The sequence below is a fragment of the Phyllobates terribilis genome, unplaced genomic scaffold (genome assembly GCF_046119375.1).
Source record: "Phyllobates terribilis strain yellow unplaced genomic scaffold, ASM4611937v1 Scaffold_3__8_contigs__length_932513732, whole genome shotgun sequence".
Lineage (NCBI taxonomy): Eukaryota > Metazoa > Chordata > Amphibia > Anura > Dendrobatidae > Phyllobates > Phyllobates terribilis.
The window spans coordinates 815,873,787-815,893,990 of record NW_027362763.1 but is presented as its reverse complement, the minus strand read 5'-3'; the positions used below and the strand labels follow the sequence as shown (position 1 = coordinate 815,893,990).

The 20,204-nt window shown below is 43.7% G+C and overlaps 1 protein-coding gene across 1 annotated transcript in view; it reads left to right on the top strand.

Moving 5' to 3' along the window:
- Positions 1-20,204, top strand: part of SCAF8 (SR-related CTD associated factor 8) — a 438,319-nt gene that overhangs the window by 245,756 nt on the left and 172,359 nt on the right. The gene's annotated exons all lie outside the window — the stretch shown is intronic.

The window sequence follows — 20,204 nt, the reverse complement described above, 5'->3', positions numbered from 1 at the left end:
TTCCAAAAGATTGTGTCCTGTAGGTTTTTAAGCTGTGGAAATTCAGGATTATCCCGTATTCGGGTTTCTCCCATTTGATTAGTAAACCCCACGATACGCTTACTCTCGCGCCACACCTGCATCGCTAGGCTATGTGCAAATAATAAGCCCTGTGGTGGTCTGTAAGAGCCTTCTAATATAGTCCATGGTGTATTCTCATTTAAAAAATGTATAAGATGCGCTTCTGCATTAGTTAGTTTATCACTGCTTATCCAATTCTTCAAATAACGTATCTGATCAGCTAAATAATAGAGAAATAGATCAAGCACCGCGCTATCCTCTTGATCCTTGGGTCTCTGCAGAGATCCAATACTTAATTTGGGCCTTGTTGAGCCCCATATAAATGTCGCCATCATGCCGTGCAGTTTCCGAAAAATTCTTTGGGGATTTTAATGGAAGAATGTTCTAGTACATACAGACATTTTGGAAGGATAATTATTTTGATTAAGCTAATTCTTCCCGCCACAGACAATGGAAGTTGGGACCAACTTAAAATTTTTTTCCTCATCATATCCTTTATGGGGTACACATTATCCTTCAGGTCCATAATTGGATTTTGATTAATTATAATACCTAGATATTTGAATTTTTGTAGTACCTGTAATCCAAAAAAAAAACGGTTCGGTTATGTTATCTATAAGTGGCATAACCACAGATTTGCTCCAATTGACTTTAAGGCCCGATAATTCCCCAAAGTAATTAATAAGGTCAATTGCTCTTGGAAGGGATTGTTCTATTTTGTTTAGAGAGAGGATCAGGTCGTCTGCGTATAACCCCACTTTATCTATTCTAGAGTTTACACTAATACCCTCCACTAGGTGCTCCTGCCTAATTTTAAGGGCAATAGGCTATAGCTAAATCGAAGAGCATTGGGGATAGGGGGCAACCCTGTCTAGTTCCTCTACCCAGGTTAAAATATTCCGATAGTATTCCATTTACAAGAATGTTAGCCCTTGGCATATAGTAGATCAATTTAATCCACCTACAAAATGTATCAGAAAACCCAAATTTCAGGAGCACACGCTGTAGAAAGGTCCACTCCAAGGAGTCAAAGGCTTTCGCCGTGTCTAAAGAAGCTATAGCCCAGGGTTTCTGATATTTATGGCCAATCCGTGTCAACACTTGAGCTCTTCTAATATTAGATGAAGTAGACCTTCCCGGCATAAAGCCAGATTGATCCTCATGTATAATGTTTAATATTACTGTTTTTAATCTATTGGCTATGAGCTTCGTAAGTATTTTGTAATCTGTATTCAATAGGGATATGGGGCGATAGGAGCTGCATTCCTCAATTGGTTTATCTGGCTTGGGGATCAATACTATAGTAACATCATAGAAGGATTGGGGAAGAGAACGTCCCGAAAGTGCTTCAGAAAACGTCTGCAACAGAACTGGGGCTATCAGGTCTATGTATCTTTTATATAATTCTATAAGAATGCCATTGGGTCCCTGTGCCTACCCATTCGATAAAGACATGGCTGCTTCCCTTATTTCTTCCAAAGTGATATCTCCATCCGGGAGTGTCCGATGTTCACAAGAGAGTTTAGGGAATTCTATTTGATTTAGGTATTCATCAATTTCCTCTATAGTGTGGTTGGATTGGGAGTTATAAAGTTCTCTATAGTATTCTTCAAATCTGCCTGCAATCTGATCTGATTTAAGCAGCGGGCTACCATCCCTTGTGTTAATGGCTAGTATTGATGGGGACATCTGATTTTGCTGGACTATGTATGCTAAGAATTTACTCGATTGGTTACCCAGCTCAAAGTAAGTTTGTCTTGAAAAGAAAAGTTTTCTCTGGGCTTTTTCCTGCAGATGGGTCAGGTACTCCCTCCCTTTCCCAAGCCAGTTATGTGAGGAATTGTTAATATATTCAGCTTCTAATAATTTGCATTCTTCTGCAAGCCTCTGTTCCCCAATAGACTATTCCCTTTTAATGTATGAAATTGTTGATTTAACGCATCCCCTTATATATGCTTTAAGTGTGTCCCATACTATCAATCTGTCAGGTAAGTCCCCATGATCTGCTATAAATACTTCCACTTGATCTGGTATCCTATCATGTTCTCCTATAAGAGACAACCAAAACTGATGTATGCGAAACCTGCTATCAGTGGAGCATGGTCCGACACCGTTCTAGGGGAATATTCAATTTTACTTAAATCCGAAAATGCAGTACTGTTTCCAAATATATGATCCATTCTAGATAAACATGGAACAGCAGGTGTGTAGCAGGAAAATTCTCTCTTGAGTGGGTGCTGCTGCCTCTACAAATCAATCCAACCCACCTCCGTTATGAAAGTATGTAAAGCAGTGGTGTCTTGACTATCAGACCCCAGTGTGTAATAAGAATCATATTGAAGTCTCCCATACATAACATTTTAGCATCTGAAGGCATATTAATTGCGCTTGAGATTTACGTATCTGGGAGAATACAATATTCCCTTTCTTGGCATTCCCTAATCCACTAATGTTCCATAAGAGAATTTTAAGTGACTCCATAAAGGTTCCATCTAAAATTTTGACCAAGGAAGTTATTCCCCTCAAGAGTTCATGCTTCAATCATTTGTAGGCCATTTCTGAACAATGAAGTAAGAGTGCAGTGCTCGCATTCAATTAAAGTTACAATCAGATATAAAACAAGTGACCAATAGTGGCCATAGAAATACAACTGGAGATGCCCATAAACTTTCAAAAACTTAAGTACAGGCATGAATAGAAAATCCCCCCCCCCCCTTTTTTTAAGATGAAAAGAAGGAATTATCCACTTTTCTATCCGAACCATTAATATCAAATTGCAATAAATTCAAAATATAAACCTTAAATGATTCTCTATAAAGGCTACTAAAGGATTATTGGTCCGATAACCTGGTTTTTGCTAAACCCAAAGGGTAATCAAGTCCTCGGACCCGGGACTGAGGCACTAGTACCCAAAGAAGTGGATACGTCGCCACCTTCCCAATAGGAATTTCTAATAGTTTCCATCAGCCCTTTCCAAGATCATTAACATGAGGATATATAATCACAATCTGGACCCCACCCCTTTCAATATATACTTCGCCCCTCCCTCCTGGCTAATAAATTCAGAAAGGACAAAACTTCTTTTGTTTAATCACTATATGAACTGTCAACTCAACCTTATGGGTGTGAGTTCTGTTTTGTTTTGATAATCGGACATTAGATTAAATTCAGAGAGGTATACTGATTAATCATTATGATAATTCTTCACAGGTATAAACATAGAATATTTCAACAATATCCCGCAGTATTTAAATTGATGTCCTCCATCTGAATCAAATAATTCAATATTAATACAATAAACTTTTCATATCAACATGTATTATCATTACTGCCTCTGACGTCTCTCTCTCCTGGAAATCCACTCTTCCGCTTCCACAGGATTCTGAAAGAAAACTACCCTCTCGCCATCCACCGCCCTTAGCCTGGCTGGATATGCCATAGAGTAGCTCACATTAGAACTTTTCAAACGTCTTTTAATCGATATAAGTAATGCCCTTCGTTTCTGTAAGTCAGCTGAAAAGTCTGGAAACAACATTACGGTGACGCTCTGGTGTTTAATCACTTGGGCCTTATGCGCCAATTGTAAAGTATAGTCTCTATCTTTCCAGTTAAGGAATCTGGCCAGTAGAGGTCTGGGAGGGGCCCCCGGAGGATTTGGTCTCCCAGGAACCCACTGTGCCCTTTCCAACGCATATGCAGCAGAAAAGGTGGCATCTGGAAGTAGACTACGTATCCATTTTTCCACAAAGTCACTGGGGTTGTTTCCTTCTGCTCTTTTAGGCAATCCAATTATACGGATGTTGTTTCGCCTCAGTCTATTCTCCAAATCATCATTCTTTTGTATACACAGATCTATTTTGTGTTCTATTTCTCGGATACGCTCTGGCAAAGGTGTTACTTTGTCCTCCAGATTCAAAATTCTATCCTCCGCCTGTCGGACTTTATCTCCCAGATATAACATATCATTGCAAAGGAGTCGAAGTTCAGATTTAACCTCCTCAATTTTCCCAGTTAGGGATGCTGTGCAGTCTTGAATAGCAGCCAGCAATTGTGTACAGACCTGCTTCAGGGTAGGGTCTGAGTCCATATCATCTGGTTCTTGTACTAATGGTGTCTCCCCTTGAGATATTTTTGAGGATCTCTGGGCTGTCACCGAGCTGTTCCCTCTGGCATAGGGTTTCAGTTTCTCAGCTGTGGATTGTTGTCTATTAGGACTCATGTTGTTTTCCCCGAGAGGCGTATATAGTATAAGGGATTAGCTTGTAGTTGACAATTTAATGTGCATTTCAGGATATTGTCAGTGGTTCGAATATTAATATTTGGATGATCATAGAATCATTTCTCTGCAAAGTCATACTGAAGAATATGTGCAGTAAGTGCGATTTCAAAGAGAGACAGCAGGTGGCGGTAGCACACTGCAGTGTCCAGGTCCTATGTCTACATTTTTGTTCCTTCTCCTCTAGTTCAAGTTTCACCCACACACACACCAATGGCCTTTTATGAGTAATAATGCAGGGAAAGTCCTGAAGCTCAGATAAAGTAGAGGAGCCACTGGAAGTTCGTAGTATGCTGAGAGATAAGGGGGGGGGGAATAATAGAAGGATTGTTTAGTCACTGGGGAGGTTACTCACCGCGCAGAGTCTGCGGTGTAGTGCCCTTTAAATACAAGTTGTCGGTGGCGATCTGCCCGTACCCCTCCGCCAGTTGGATCTTCACTTCTCTCTGATTCTCCCGTTCTCCGATGGGGAGAGGGAAGGGGGGGTCACCGGCCAGCCGTCGCTCCCGCGACCGCAGCGCCACACCTCCACCACACATCCGCAGGCTCCGCTGAACGTGGGTCACAGAGGGGAGCCGCAATCCAAGATGGCGCCTCTCCTCCCAGGCTCCTCTCCTCACCATCAGTCGTCCCAGGCGGCACCAGACTCCACGTCCCTCGCCGACACCGCACGCCCCGACCAGCAGGGCCGCCAGCCGCGATGAGCGGTGGGCTGGCCCGGGGCAGAAAACACAGCCGCCTCGCACAAGTCCAGGTGCCGACACAGGCTCCCCACGTCTCAGCACCGCGCACCGCAAAGGCTCCACAGAGGAACCCTGTCTGTCACAATACCTCGATCCGCAATTGCGGGCCTCCGCACTGGAGAGGCAGGCAGGCGATGATGCAGGGATAAATGAGGGCCCTCTGGCGAGGCCGCAGTCATGAGGCGGGAGTTGGCCTCAATCCTTATCTTTGCCTAAATGAGGCCGATCTGGTCCAGAGGGGTCTCAGATGGTAGCTCACAGTTTGGCTATGTGCCCACGATGCAGAAATGCTCAGGATTTTTTCCTGAGAGTTTCTGCATCTCCCTGGCAGAAAAAAACGCATGCGGATTGTACATGCGGATTGTACATGCGGATTGTACATGCGGATTGTGCATGCGTTTTTCATGCCAGGGACAAGTGGAAATGAAGCGTTCTACACTTGCATTTCCGCATGCGGGTTGTCAAGCGCTTTCCAAGCGATTTTAGCATCACTTGGAAAGTGCTTGACAACTAGGTCACACTATATAAATCCATGCAAACGGCATGGATTTATATAGTGTGACCCGAGAGAATGGTTAAAAATAAAAAAATAAACCTATACTTACCTTCTGATGGCCCCCGAGACTTGCTGCGCTCCTGTGCTGGCTGCCGGCAGATCGCAGTACGCTGTACTGAAAGACCAGCCGTCACATGCCGTCAATCCTGCGCGATCTATCGACAAGCACAGGGAAGGAGTCCGGGGGCCGTCGGAAGGTGAATATAATCTTTATTTTTTATTTTATTCTTTTTTTACAGCTTTTTTAATGGTACCTGGGTGTGGATGAGACTCTCCTCTCCTCTACACTCGGGTACCATACGCACATTAGAACGCGCCAATTACGCAAGTACAGATGCAGTCTTGCGGAATTGGCGCGTTCTAATGCAAGTCAATGGCGGCGAAAACGCAGCATTTCCGCAAAATTAATGGACATGCTGCGGATTTTTGAGCGCAGCATAAACGCTGCGGAAAAATCCGCAGCATGGGCATTGAAAGTGCGGAATTGCATTGGAGACCATGGGGGAAGGTTTACCAAGCGTTTACGCTGCGGAAATTCCACAGCGTAAACGCTTGAAAAACGCATCGTGGGCACACAGCCTAAGATGACTTAGAATGCAGAAGGATTGTTATAGATAGCTTGGTAGGGTCACAGAGCTTGTGCAAACACGTCCTGCTTCATGGACTTCCGGCCACGCCCTTTTGCCTTGATATTTGACTAGAATTTTTTATTTTTTTCTAATTGTACACAGCACAGTGCCAAAGTTGTAGGAAGGTGTGAAAAAATGCATTAAAAAAAAATAGAAGTGTTAATATTTTATGTCAATTAGCTAAATGCAAAGTGAATGAACAGAATAGAATTCTAAATCATATCGATATTTGGTGTGACTGCCCTTTTTTATTCAAGACCGCATCAATTCTTCTTTGTACACTTGCACAAAGGCTAGGATTTTGCAGGATTATAGTCAGGTGTATGTGTAACCAATTATACCAAATAGGTAATAATGATCATCATTTTCATATGTAGGTTGAAACACAATCATTAACTGAAACCAAAATAGTTGTGTAGGAGACTTAAAGGGAACCTGTTATGTCCCCAAACACTATTAACCTGCAGATGTAGGGTCATTCTGCAGGTTAATAATGATATAATATCGTCTGGCCACTTTACTGAAAGTGCTGCTACAGGGAAAAATGAACTTTTCTTCTCCCAGGAGCCACAAGCTTTCAGTAATAAAGGCGAGCACGAAGCAGCTGCAGCTTCTCTCACAGCATTTTGAGCAGTAGATGAAAGCATGCCTGGGTGCTTTAACAGATTGCTGTACACATATGCACTGCAGATTGAGCTATCAGTCATAGTCCTGTGACATTCTTATAGTCGCCACTCACTATGTATTGAGCGGTAACTGTAGCCGCTCTGAGCACGCTTTTATAACTGAAAGCCGATGGCCCATTTTTTTCCCTGTAGCCGAACAATATTGTAGCCATGTTAACCTGCCGAGATGCTCTATATCTGCAGGTTAATAGTGTTTAGGTACATGACAGGTTCCATTAAAACTGGGTGTGGAGTACTCAACCTCTGCTATAAAGATGAGGTTTGCCAAAGACAGTTTCATGTCATTGGTCATACACCATGGCAAGACTGAGCACAGCAACAAGACACGTGGTATCAGCAAGGTCTTCCCCTGTTATTGCATTCAAAGCAGACTCAATTTTCAAGATATGCTGTTCTTTTGAAGAAGCACAACGAGGTATGAAAAGTTGAGGACTGTAGATGCAATGGTCAGCCAAGGAAACTTAGTGTAGTATATAAAAGGCATACTTCACATTATGGAAAAACAAAACACAGAAACATCAGCTCACTGGCTAGGGAAATACCTCAAAGTAGGGCGCAGAACACAGCAGTGTCAGGCCGGTTCCTGAGTATGTAAGGCATGAAAAAAGAGAAAAAATACCAGCAACCGCAAAAATTAATAAAGTAACCCTTTTGCGCCAGATCTGTTTTCGCCTTCGTGACCAGGCCAATTTTTTCAATTCTGACCAGTGTCACATTATGAGTTAATAACTCTGGAATGCTACAACGGATCCCACTGATTTTGAGATCGTGTTTTCATGACATATTGTACTTCATGATAGTGGTAAAATTTCTTCAATACGACTTGCGTTTATTTGTGAAAAAATTTGAAATTTTGGCGAAAATTTTACAATTTTTGATTTTTATGCCCTTAAATCAGAGAGTTATGTCACACAAAATAATTAATAAATAACATTTCCCACATGTTTATTTTATATCAGCACAATTGTTGAAAAAAAATTTTTTTTTGTTAGGAGGGGTTAAAAGTTGACCAGCGATTTCTCATTTTTACAACAAAATTTACAAAACCATTTTTTTTAGGGACAACATCACATTTGAAGTGACTTTGAGGGGTCTATTTGACAGAAAATACCCCAAAGTGACACCATTTTAAAAACATCTCCCCTCAAGGTGCTCAAAACCATATTCAAGAAGTTTATTAACCCTTCAGGTGCTTCATTGGAATTAATAGAATGTGGAAGCAAAAAATGAAAGTTTTACTTTTTCCCACAAAAATGTTACTTTAGCCCCAAATTTTTCATTTTCACAAGGGTAAGAAGAGAAAATGCACCATAAAATTTTTGTGTGATTTCTCCTGAGTACGCCGATACCCTGTATGTGGTGGAAAACTACTGTATGGGCGCACGGCAGGGCTTGAAAGGGAAGGAGCACCATTTGAGTCTTGGAATTCAAAATTGGCTGGAATCGATAGCGTTTGGAGGGCCCCTGATGTTCAGCAGTGGGAACCCCCCACAGGTGACCCCATTTTGGAAACTAGACCCCTCAAGTAAATTATCTAGATGTGTGGTGAGCACCTTGAACCCTCAGGGCCTCTACAGAATTTTATAATGTTTAGCCATGAAAATTAAAAAATACCTTTTTCCCTCAAAAAATGTTCTTTTAGCCCCAAATTTTTTATTTTCACAAGGGTAGCAAGAAGAAAATGGACCCCAAAATTGGTTGTGCTATTTCTTCTGAGTACTCCCATATTCCATATGTGGTGGAAAACTACTGTTTGGGCGCATGGCAGGGCTCGGAAGGGAAGGAGTGCTATTTTGGTTGAAATAGGTTGCGGACACCATGTCACATTTGAAGAGCCCCTGACATGCCAAAACAGCAGAAACCCCCACAAGTGACCCCATTCTGTAAACTACACCTCTCAAGGAATTTATCTAGGGGAGTATTGAATATTTTTAAGCCTCAGGCGATTCACAAACTTGTAAATTGGGTTGAGTAAATTAAATATTACTTTTTTTTCCACTAAAATGTTGCTTTGACCCCAAGTTTGCAATTTTCAAAAGGGATAATAGGAGAAAACGAACAGTACAATTTGTTATGCAATTTCTCCTGAATACATCAATACCCCATAAGTGGTCGAAAACTACTTTTGAGACACAGTGCTAAGCTCAGAAGGGAAAGAGTGCCATACTACAATGCAGATTTTGCTGTTATGGTTTGCGGGTGCCATGTCACATTGGCAGAGCCCCTGAGGTCCCAGAACAGCAAAACACCCCATAAGTGACCCCATTTTTACAAACTACACCTCTCAATTAGTTCATCTAGGGTTGCAGTGATTATATTGACACCACAGGTGTGTTAAAGAATTTTATACCATTGGGTGGTGAAGAAAAAATAATTACATTTTTAACCACAAACAAATTGTTTTAGCCCCTGATTTTACATTTTCACACAGGAAAATGGTTCCAAAATGTCACATAATTTCTGCTGAACGTGGCAATAAACCCACGTGGCACTGCTTAGCCACACTGCAAGACTTGGGCAGGTTGGAGCGCTATTTGACTCTTGGAGAGCAAATTATTGTAGAATAGTTTGCGGACTCCATATACAGAGCCCCTAAGTGCCAGAAGTGCAGTATCCGCCCTCAAGTGACCCCATTTACCCGTCTGGGAATTTGTCTACTGGTGTAGTGACGATTTTGACTCCATGTGTGTTTTCCAGAAACAAGCAGCAGTGGATGTTGCTGAGTGAAAATTTCAAACTGCCGTTGTAGTGACCCATACGTTGTAGTGCCCAGTACTTTGTACCCAGCTTGTGCTTCTGGAGATACGCACCCGTAAATTAGGTGGGCTCTCATCGCTACAGAAATGGCAAATATGTGTACGCTAAATGTGATTTAGGCACACTGGGGCTCAGAAGGGAGGGGGGCATTTGGATTTGGAAGTGCAGAATTTGCTGAATTTCTTTTGGGAGGTGAGGAGCCCTAGTGCTTTTCCAGGGCCTTTGTACTACCAGTAACGTAGAAGCCCCTATATTTCCATTGACAAATAAAGGACCTTAGTGGGGACCTTTTTTTGTGGATTGATTTGAAGCGTTTGTTAGGAACATTTTACTTAACATTTTGGATCACATTTATCCTGCGCTCTGCACTGAGCACTTATAGCGAGGTTCCATGAAATATCAGAGTGATGTGATTCAGATGAAATCCTCGAGGGATCCATTCACTATAATGAGGCAGCCGAGTTACTGTGGACTCCGTCTGGCCTCTTTTCAGCTGTGTCCTTTTTTTCAGAGTTGCATAAAACTGCGGCCGAAGTCACTTTTATGCACCCCTAAAAAACGGACACCGCCGGATCACAGGTCATTCGGCATCCACAGTGCCTCTGACTCGCCCCCTGGGCCGTGGGGTACCCGGAACCGGGCTTCTGTACGATGCTGTGGGTAGTAGTGGCAACCCGATCCCGTGGCTCAGGGTGGTCAGACCAATGTTGTGGCAGTCTATTTATAGATTTGTGAATGTCCGACTACGCCACCAGTGGATTGCGGTCAGAGATAACCGCCACTGCGAGGCAGACCGCTGAGGCTGGTGTTGGGGTGCAGCACAGGGGTAGGATAACTCCCCACGGGAAGAGTGTAGCCTCAGGGCAGTGTAGGTGGATGCTGGGGGTGATGGTGCCGGCGCAGCAGAAATCACACTGAGTCCAATGATGCAGTCCAGGGTCTTTTACTCATAGTTGTTATCCAAGTCACTTCTGTCAGCAAGGACTGCCCGAGCCGTGCTGCGTCCACCAGGTGAGGAGCTCGGTCAACCCCCAGGCAATTCAGGAGTATGGCACAGGACCCCCTTCTGTCCTTTCTCTGGCCTCTCGTGCCCCACCAGTGTCCTGACTTCTGTCCGGCTACCGCGGACCGTGTCGGGTAAGCGTTGGCCTTCACTTCCCGCTATCCTATATGGTGCCTTCCTAGCAGGTTTAGCGGGGGGTCGCACCAATAAATGGTCACAACCTCCGGTTCTTGGCTGAGGGTAGATTCGCCTCCACCAACTTAGGGATCCGGTACCTTTCCACAGCCTGACCCTTCCACCCGGTATAATGGGGTATGCAACGGTTGCTGACCATTCTGCACTCTTAGGGTCCCTTCTGCCTTCTTGTTTCTGGAGCCCTTCCACTCCTCTGTCTCTTCTCCTTCCTTCCTTCTCCTTCTCCTCTCTGGTCCCGGCCTTCTCTCTAGGCCTGCCTCGTGGAGCCAAGCTCAGCCTGAGCCGCTGCTCCCTGTCGGCTCTCTCTCCCTTCTGCTCTGACTGAACTACTCCCAGACTTAAGATGGCTCCCACCTTTTATCTGCTTCTCTGTGTCTGAGCTCAGGTGACCTGCACCCAATGAGCTCCTTCCTGTGCTCCAGAAACCTTTCTGCTCCTACACCACTGGGTTCTCTTCCCCCCTCCCCAATCCAGCCAGGGACATGGTCAGTTGTGCCTGCAATTATATGGGAGCACCGTCGAGCTGTCCCCCGGAAATGAGGTTAGTGTGTGTGTATGCAGCTAACTGAGCCCTGGTCCAAACTCCATCCTTACCTGGGAGTGGAATATCACACCTCTGTGTGAGGTGCAATACCCCTGTAGCAACCGAACCTTCGGGGTGCCACACCTCCATCTACCTCATTACAGGGAATCTTCCACCGTGGGTTCCATCTGAAGTACGTATTTAAAAGATTTACACGGAAACCTCAGTGTAAGCGCTCCGCACAAAGCACAGGATAAACGTGCACCGAGCCTTAGGTGAAGAATTGTTTGTTGTTTTTGTTTTCGCCATTCCTCATGCGGTATAAGTGATTAGACGACTTTATTCTTCGGGTCGGTGCGATTATAGCGATACCAAATTTATATTGGGTTTTTATGTTTGGCAGCTGTCACACACTAAAAGATGCTTTTTTTTACTAAAACTAGTTTTTGTATCACCATATTTTGAAAGAGGCCTAAAAGACACTTTTTATTGTAAAAACAAGTTTTTGCATCGCCATATTTTGAGAATTTTTCCATATTTCGGCCAATAGAGTCATGTGATGGCTTTTTTTTTGCGGGGCAAGTTGACTTTTTTATTGGTACCATTTTTGAGCACGTGACAGAGGCAGAATGAACAAAAACCAGGAATTCAGGAATTTTGGGGGGGATTTTTTTATGCCGTTTTGCGTATGGTAAAATTGATAAGGCAGCTTTATTATTCGGGTCAGTACGATTACAGCGGTACCACATTTATAGAATTTTTTCATGTTTTGGCACTTTTACACAATAAAAACGATTTTATAGAAAAAATAATTGCCGAATTATTAGGCAAGTTGTATTTTAGAGGATTATTTTTATTATTGATCAACAAACTATGTTCTCAATCAACCCAAAAGACTCATAAATATCCAAGCTTAATATTTTTGGAAGTTGGAGTGGGTTTTTTTTTAGATTTGGCTATCTTAGGAGGATATCTGTTTGTGCAGGTAACTATTACTGTGCAGAATTATTAGGCGACTTAATAAAAACCAAATATAATCCCACCTCACTTGTTTATTTTCACCAGGAAAAAAAATATCAGTGCACAAAATTTAGAAATAAACATTTCTGACATGCAAAAACAAAACCAAAAAAATTAGTGATCAATATAGCCACCTTTCTTTATGATGACACTCAACAGCCTTCCATCCATAGATTCTGTCAGTTGCTTGATCTGTTTTCGATCAACATTGCGTGCAGCAGCCACCACAGCCTCCCAGACACTGTTCCAAGAGGTGTACTGTTTTCCCTCCCTGTAGATCTCACATTTTATGATGGACCACAGGTTCTCTATGGGGTTCAGATCAGGGGGCCATGTCATTATTTTTTCTTCTTTTAGACCTTTACTGGCCAGCCACGCCGTGGAGTAGTTGGATGCATGTGATGGAGCATTGTTCTGCATGAAAATCATGTTTTTCTTGAACGATACCGACTTCTTCCTGTACCACTGCTTGAAGAAGTTGTCTTCCAGAAACTGGCCGTAGGTCTGGGAGTTGAGCTTCACTCCATCCTCAACCCGAAAAGGTCCCACAAGTTCATCTTTGATGATACCAGCCCATACCAGTACCCCACCTACACCTTGCTGGCGTCTGAGTCGGAGTGGAGCTCTCTGCCCTTTACTGATCCAGCCTCTGGCCCATCCATCTGGCCCATCAAGAGTCACTCTCATTTCATCAGTCCATAAAACCTTTGAAAGATCAGTCTTAAGATATTTCTTGGCCCATTCTTGACATTTTATCTTATGTTTCTTGTTCAAAAGTGGTCGTTTTTCAGCCTTCCTTACCGTGGCCATGTCCCTGAGTATCACACACCTTGTGCTTTTTGATACTCCAGTAACGTTGCTGCTCTGAAATATGGCAAAACTGGTGGCGAATGGCATCTTGGCCGCTTCACGCTTGATTTTCCTCAATTCATGGGCAGTTATTTTGCGCCTTTTTTGGCCAACACGCTTCTTGCGACCTTGTTGGCTATTTGCCATGAAACGCTTGATTGTTCGGTGATCACGCTTCAAAAGTTTGGAAATTTCAAGACTGCTGCCTCCCTCTGCAAGACATCTCACAATTTTGGACTTTTCAGAGCCCGTCAAATCTCTCTTCTGACCCATTTTGCCAAAGAAAAGGAAGTTGCCTAATAATTAATCACACCTCATATAGGTTGTTGATGTCATTAGTCAACACCCCTCCTCATTACAGAGATGCACATCACCAGATTTACTTAATTGGTAGTTGGCTCTCAAGCCTATGCAGCTTGGAGTAGGACAACATGTATAAAAAGTATCATGTGATCAAAATACTCATTTGCCTAATAATTCGGCACACAGTGTATTGCGGCTTGTTTTTTGCGAGATAAGATGACATTTTCAGCTATACTATTTTGCTTCCCATTTGACTTTTTGATTGCGTTTTATTCCACTTTTTGTTTGACAGTATGTTGAAAAAGCATAGCTTTTGCTGTTTGTTTGTTTTTTTACAGTGTGCACAGAAGGGGTTAACTAGTGTGACAGTTTTATAGATCGGGTTGTTCCCGATACGGCGATACCAAATATGTTTAATGTTTATTTTTACATAAATATACGTATTCATTGTTATAATATATACATATATGTTGCAATATATACATACATGTATATTTTTTAATTTTACTTATTCCCTTTATGGGACTTCAATTTTTATTTTTCTGATCACTGATCTCATGCATTGCTATACACATATATTGCATTGCATGAGACCTGTCAGTTTTATACTTGCAGATCTCCTGTTAAACTCTGCTTCTGGCTGAGTCTAACAGGCCACCGGTCATCATGTGACCTCTGGCTGCCATGACAATGCTCAGACACCCGTGATGAGATGTGATCGTGGGAGAGGTGAGTGGCTTTACCACTCTCTCACTATCTTCTAAATGCCGTAATCACTATGGATCGTGGCATCTAGAAGATAGCAAAGGGTTAACATCATTGGAACCTGATCCAATCAGGTCCCGATGATGTCACCTGTCAGAGCTATCGCTCTGCACCAGAATCGCAGCGCTTGCAGGACCCTGGGGGTCCTAAGCGATGTGAGACCGCCAACCATTGATAACCGTTGAGCCCAGCAAGCGCCAACGTTTATTTACCGTCGGCGGTCGGGAAGCAGTTAAAACATTACAATTTTATTGTAGTACATAAAAATCCAAAATTACGTTTAAAAATACATACACCCGGTCTACACGTTTTGAGATTACTTTGTGTTAGCCTTGACAAAGAGACAGTAATCTCAGAACACGTAGACCTGGTGTCTCATCTTTTGTATGTATTTTTAAACTTCTTTTAGGATTTTTATTTACTACAATAAAATTATGCTTTAATTTATTCATTTTTGTAGTTGCTGGCAACTTTTCTCCGTTTTCAAACTTTACATTATGCATACTTCCTTTCAAAATTTGAAGATGTTTAGTTGTGCCATCAACTGAAAACTGGCAGCAACCAGTGGGACCCAGCTACACCCGTCCACTGTTTGGAGAAGTGTGGTAAGAAATGAGTTTCATGGAAGCATTGTGGCCAAAAAACCATACCGTTAACATGGAAGCTAGCAAAGTGACTCAACTACAGTGGCTTGTAGTATTCACCCCCTTGGCATTTTTTGGATTTTTCTACCTCACAAACTGGAATTTCTCCATTTTTTTTGAGGGTTTGCATCAGTTCATGTAAAGAACATGGCTACAACTGTAAACATTTTTTTTTCTTTTTATTGTGAAGCAAACAACAATTAGGACAAAATTACTGAAAACTCCAGTGTGCATAACTATTTACCCTCTTAGTACTTTGTAGTGCCTCCTTTTGCGGCAAGTCTCTATGAGCTTTCCACATCTTGCCACTGGTATTTTTGCCCATTCCTCAAGGCAAAACCGCTCCAGCTCCTTCAAATTAGATAGTTTCCTCTAGTGAACAGCAATCTTCAAGTCTGACCACAGATTCTCAATTGGTTTAAGGTCTGGGCTTTGACTAGGCCACTTCAAAACATTTACACTTTTCCCCTTAAACAACTTGAGTGTTGCTTTAGCAGTATTGTCATGACTCTGTTGTCGGGTATCCGAGGACCAGGGGTTCCTTTCCCGTCTTTAGTGCTAGGGGTGCCCTAGCTATCCCTGCTCCCCGGATTACTTCTAATGGTGAAGACGCCGGGGCCACTTACCGTGCCGAGCTAATGAATCCGCCCTTAGTGTGTTCCCTACCTCCACCCAGGGAAGAGGGGAGTAGTAGTGTATGGTAATACACCATCCAGACATACAGGGTAATACGTACAGTTATAAAGGAAAATACCAATCATACAAATGCTTTCACAAACAACAGAGGGGAACACCAGGAAGTGAAGGAAGGGAAAAATTAAAGTAGGAGAAGAAGAGAATTTGCACACAACCAAAACCAAACAACAGTCTATAGATAAATCTACAAAACCTCCCTCAAACAACAAAACTCCACCAACTCCTGAACCATGCACAATATTTAAACACCATTGTAATGTAACAAAATGGGTAAAACTCCAAGGGGGTGGATACTTTCGCAAGCCACTGTGTACATGAAAACATAAGAATTGGGGTGCACAAAAATGGAAGCAGATGCTCTGGTCTGATGAGTCAAAATGTGAAATATTTGGCTGTGACAGAAGGCTGTTTTAAGAAACAACTTCTGCTGATGGTAATCAGTACAACTAATTACTTGGTTGGCATTCAGTTGGCATTTCTCTGTCTGCTTCTGGGTCACTTTCTAGGCTCCTTCACTCAATTACTCACATTTTTTCTACTTTCAGGCCCACCTCATCTCAGATAGATGGACCTGTACAGCCAGTACTGTCTTCTTTATCTTCACCCAGAGCAATGCACTCCAACCTGTCTGCTCAATCGCTTTCCTCCTAAGTGTTTCTCCATACAGTTATTTTCTACAGTGTCGTACAACCCAGATGTCTCTTACTCACAGACTTTGGTCACTCAGGCCTCAACAGAGTCCTGGCAACTTTCTTTGGAAAGGAAGGCCTCACTCCTTCCTGGCTGTGTTATTGCTGGTGACTTCTTATGCCAGGATCCTGGGATTTATCGTCTATTATCTGGGCTATACAGACACTCCAAGCATTCCATGTGATCTAAGTCACACACCAACTATCATTTCACAGGCTATTGCCCAAGAGTAAATTATGAAAAAATTAATAATACACATTATGTTTTAAAAAGAAAAGTGCAGCATAAGTATAAATCACTACAGTAATCCCTTAATGCATAATGATGTATAGGTGCATCATTGCGGTGATGATTGAGTGTGGAGAAGGTTCAGCAGCTGAACTCTCGCCCGGGCAGCATGGTGGCTTAGTGGTTAGCACTGCAGCCTTGCAATGCTGGGGTCCTGGGTTCAAATCCCACCAAGGATAACATCTGCAAGGACTCTGTAATGTTCTCCCCATGTTTGTGTGGGTTTCCTCTGGGTTCTCTGGTTTCCTCCCACACTCCAAAGATATACTGATAGGGAACTTAGATTGTGAGCCCCGATGTGGACAGTGCCCATAATGTCGCTGTAGAATTAATGGCGCTATATAAGTGAGTAAAATGAAAAAATAAATAAATTGGCTAACCGAGACTATATTACATAGCCAGTATCTGTGTCTTACAGCAGCAAACAGCTGTCTTCCGATTGCTAGCCATTTAAATTGCTGCAAACTTGGTATTCCTGTGACGCTCACCTATAGGCTAAACTGTGTTGGAGACCTTGCTTTTCACTATATGCAACAATACCGTGGTATTGCAGTATATATTATAAGCAATTAGACGATCGCAGGTCCAAATCCCATAAGAAGACTGAACAATAAAGTAAAACAAAAAAGTTTTTAAAAAATATTAAAATTTGAATCACCCCACTTTTCACCCAATAAATAAAAAATATATACATTTTTGCTTTTGCTGTGTCTGTACAATCTCAGTCTATCAAAATCTAAAGTAATTAACCCATATGTTAAAAAATGCAACTCCCAAAAAAAAAAATAATGACGTTGTGTGGAGCAGGCCACAGACTAAAAACTATTGGACCAATGGACGTAGAGTGGGGTACACGGCTCTAAGGGATGCAGACTTTTTCCAGCACAGACCACCGGTTACGTCGATCTTATTGTTGTGTTTTATTAGAGATTTGCTTGTTCGTCAGTTTATGGTGCACAAATCTCCCCTAAAGAAGAAGCATCCCTAATACACAACCCTGCAGACAGGCTGGAGACTGGGCTTCTGGAACATTCTTCATCCTGAGCTGCCTGCAGCAAATGTTTAAAGGGGTGGGGTGTTGGTATCTCAGCCCAACCAGAGGACTGATCCCAGTAGAGGTAGACAATAAGCCACATGTTTAGTGAGTTGGTGCGGTGAAGTCGAGGTACGAGGAGTCCTGGTGCCCATGTAAGGATGGATTATGGAGATTGGCAATCAGTTGCCTGCTGGAGCTGGATACACGTCTACAGTCGGGGTATCTGTCATCTGGATTTCAGGAACTATCCTAAGGACTGTTGTTGCCGGCTGGAGCTGGATACACACTCTATGGTCATGGTATCCATTGTCTGGAGGAGCTTAGGCTGTAACTGCAGACTGTACCGGTGGAAGATACAAAAGCAGTGGGCCAACCAAAAGTTGGGAGACAGTGGGTATCGCCTGATACAGGGACAGTGGAACTACTGGCCCTGGGTTGGGATCTTGTGGACTGGGGGCATTGTATTTTGGCCATCTACTCGGAGTTGCTGTAAGACCATGGACCAGAGGCGTAGCTAGGGTTTTGGTTCAGTAGGGGGGCAAAACTTCTGAGTGGACCCCTAACTAGGTAACCCTGATTACAACAATAGTAGCGCACCTAGATAGTGGGTGTAGGAGAACCTCAGCAGATGACAGCGCTGTTACTGAAAATAATCTCTATACAAAGACTAGCACTGCTATTACCGCCATATGGTGACATATTGCTAGATACCAGTCCTGCAGAACATATAAGAGATCACAGCACAGTTATATATAGTAACTTACAGCTGACGTTCTTTCTGATTAAATTGTTCACTTTTCCCGTCTTTTCATCTGGCCCAGACTGACATGACGATTTCTCCATCCAGGACTCAGAGTCTCAGGTCTGCAGAGATCACAACAAAGACACATTTGACTCCTTACATTTCAGGCCCCTCCCCATCTATTCCCAACCTGCACAAACACCTCTTCCTGCTGATACCCCAATACTGAGCCTCTGTTGCTGTACGTGTCCATATTACTGCACCTTCTATGTGCTCTCAAGATGGTAAAACAACCCTCTAGAATATAGTAATGCAGTGTACAAGTTCCCTAGAAAACAGTGACCACATTTTGCCCCTTAGAAAGTAATAATGCCCTCTGTGTGCCCCTCTGACAGTCACAATAACCTGAGTCCCTCTATAACGATAAATGCCCCCTTAACATTTAGGCTATTTAAGCTGTGTGCCCACTATGCATTTTTTAAGCGTTTCCGCAGCGGCAATCCCCCCACCCCCCAATAGGTAGTCTGTAGCAAAATGCTCCCACCCCCCATATGCAGTCTGTAGCATAATCCCCCCACACCCCCATAGGCAGTCTGTAGAATAATTCCCTCACCCTCCCTTAGACAGTCTATAGCATAATCCCCCCACCCCCCATAGGCAGTCTGTAGCATAATCCCCCCATAGGCAATCTGTAACATAAACCCCCCACCCCCCATAGGCAGTCTGTAGCATAATCCCCCCACAGGAAGTCTGTAGCATAATCCCCCCACGCCCCCCATAGGCAGTCTGTAGCATAATCCCCCCACACCCCCATAGGCAGTCTGTAGCATAATCCCCCCCCCCCATAGGCAGTCTGTAGCATAATCCCCCAACAGGCAGTCTGTAGTATAATCCCACAACCCCCCCCATAGGCCTTCTGTAGCATAATCCCCCCACCCCCACAGGCAGTCTGTAACATAATCCCCCCACACCCCATAGGCCGTCTGTAGCATAATCCCCCCCATAGGCAGTCTGTAGCATAATCCCCCCACCCCCCCATAGGCAGTCTGTAGCATAATCCCCCCACCCCCCCATAGGCAGTCTGTAGCATAATCCCCCCACCCCTCCATAGGCAGTCTGTAGCATAATCCCCCCCACACCCCATAGGCAGTCTGTAGCATAATCCCCCCATAAGAAAAAAAAAATAAGCACAATACTCACCTCTCTCTCCTCCTGGTTTCCCCGCTGCTCTGAGCGCCTGGCCCGCACACATCTTCAGCACAGCGGGCTGGGCGCCAAGTGGTGACGTCAGACACAGAGGACGCTATGGGGACTGATGGGAGAGGGATGCTGGCACCGGGGGCCCTCCTCCTGCGCAAGGGCCCTACAGCGGACGCCAGGCAGTGCAGGGACATCGAGTCTCCCTGCTCTGCCCGGAGTGTGACTGTAGCGGCGTGCTGCTCACGCCGCTGCAGTTACAATAGTGTAGCTCCGGGTGGGCCCCCTCAGAGCGTGGGGCCCGAGGCGACCGCCCCCTCTGCCCCTCCGGTAGCTACGCTACTGCCATGGACGTAAGGAATAAAAAATAATTTAATTGTTAACCTGCCTAAGTGATTAGTACAAACCACAACCTCAGATCCTCACAAGTTGTGTGGCAGCAGTGGGATCAGCATACCAGGGAAAGTTACTGAGCGGTGACTTGGCAGAAGAGATGGCAGACTCCATCTAGAAGAGATTCAAGAGTGAGGAGCTGAGAGCCCTTTG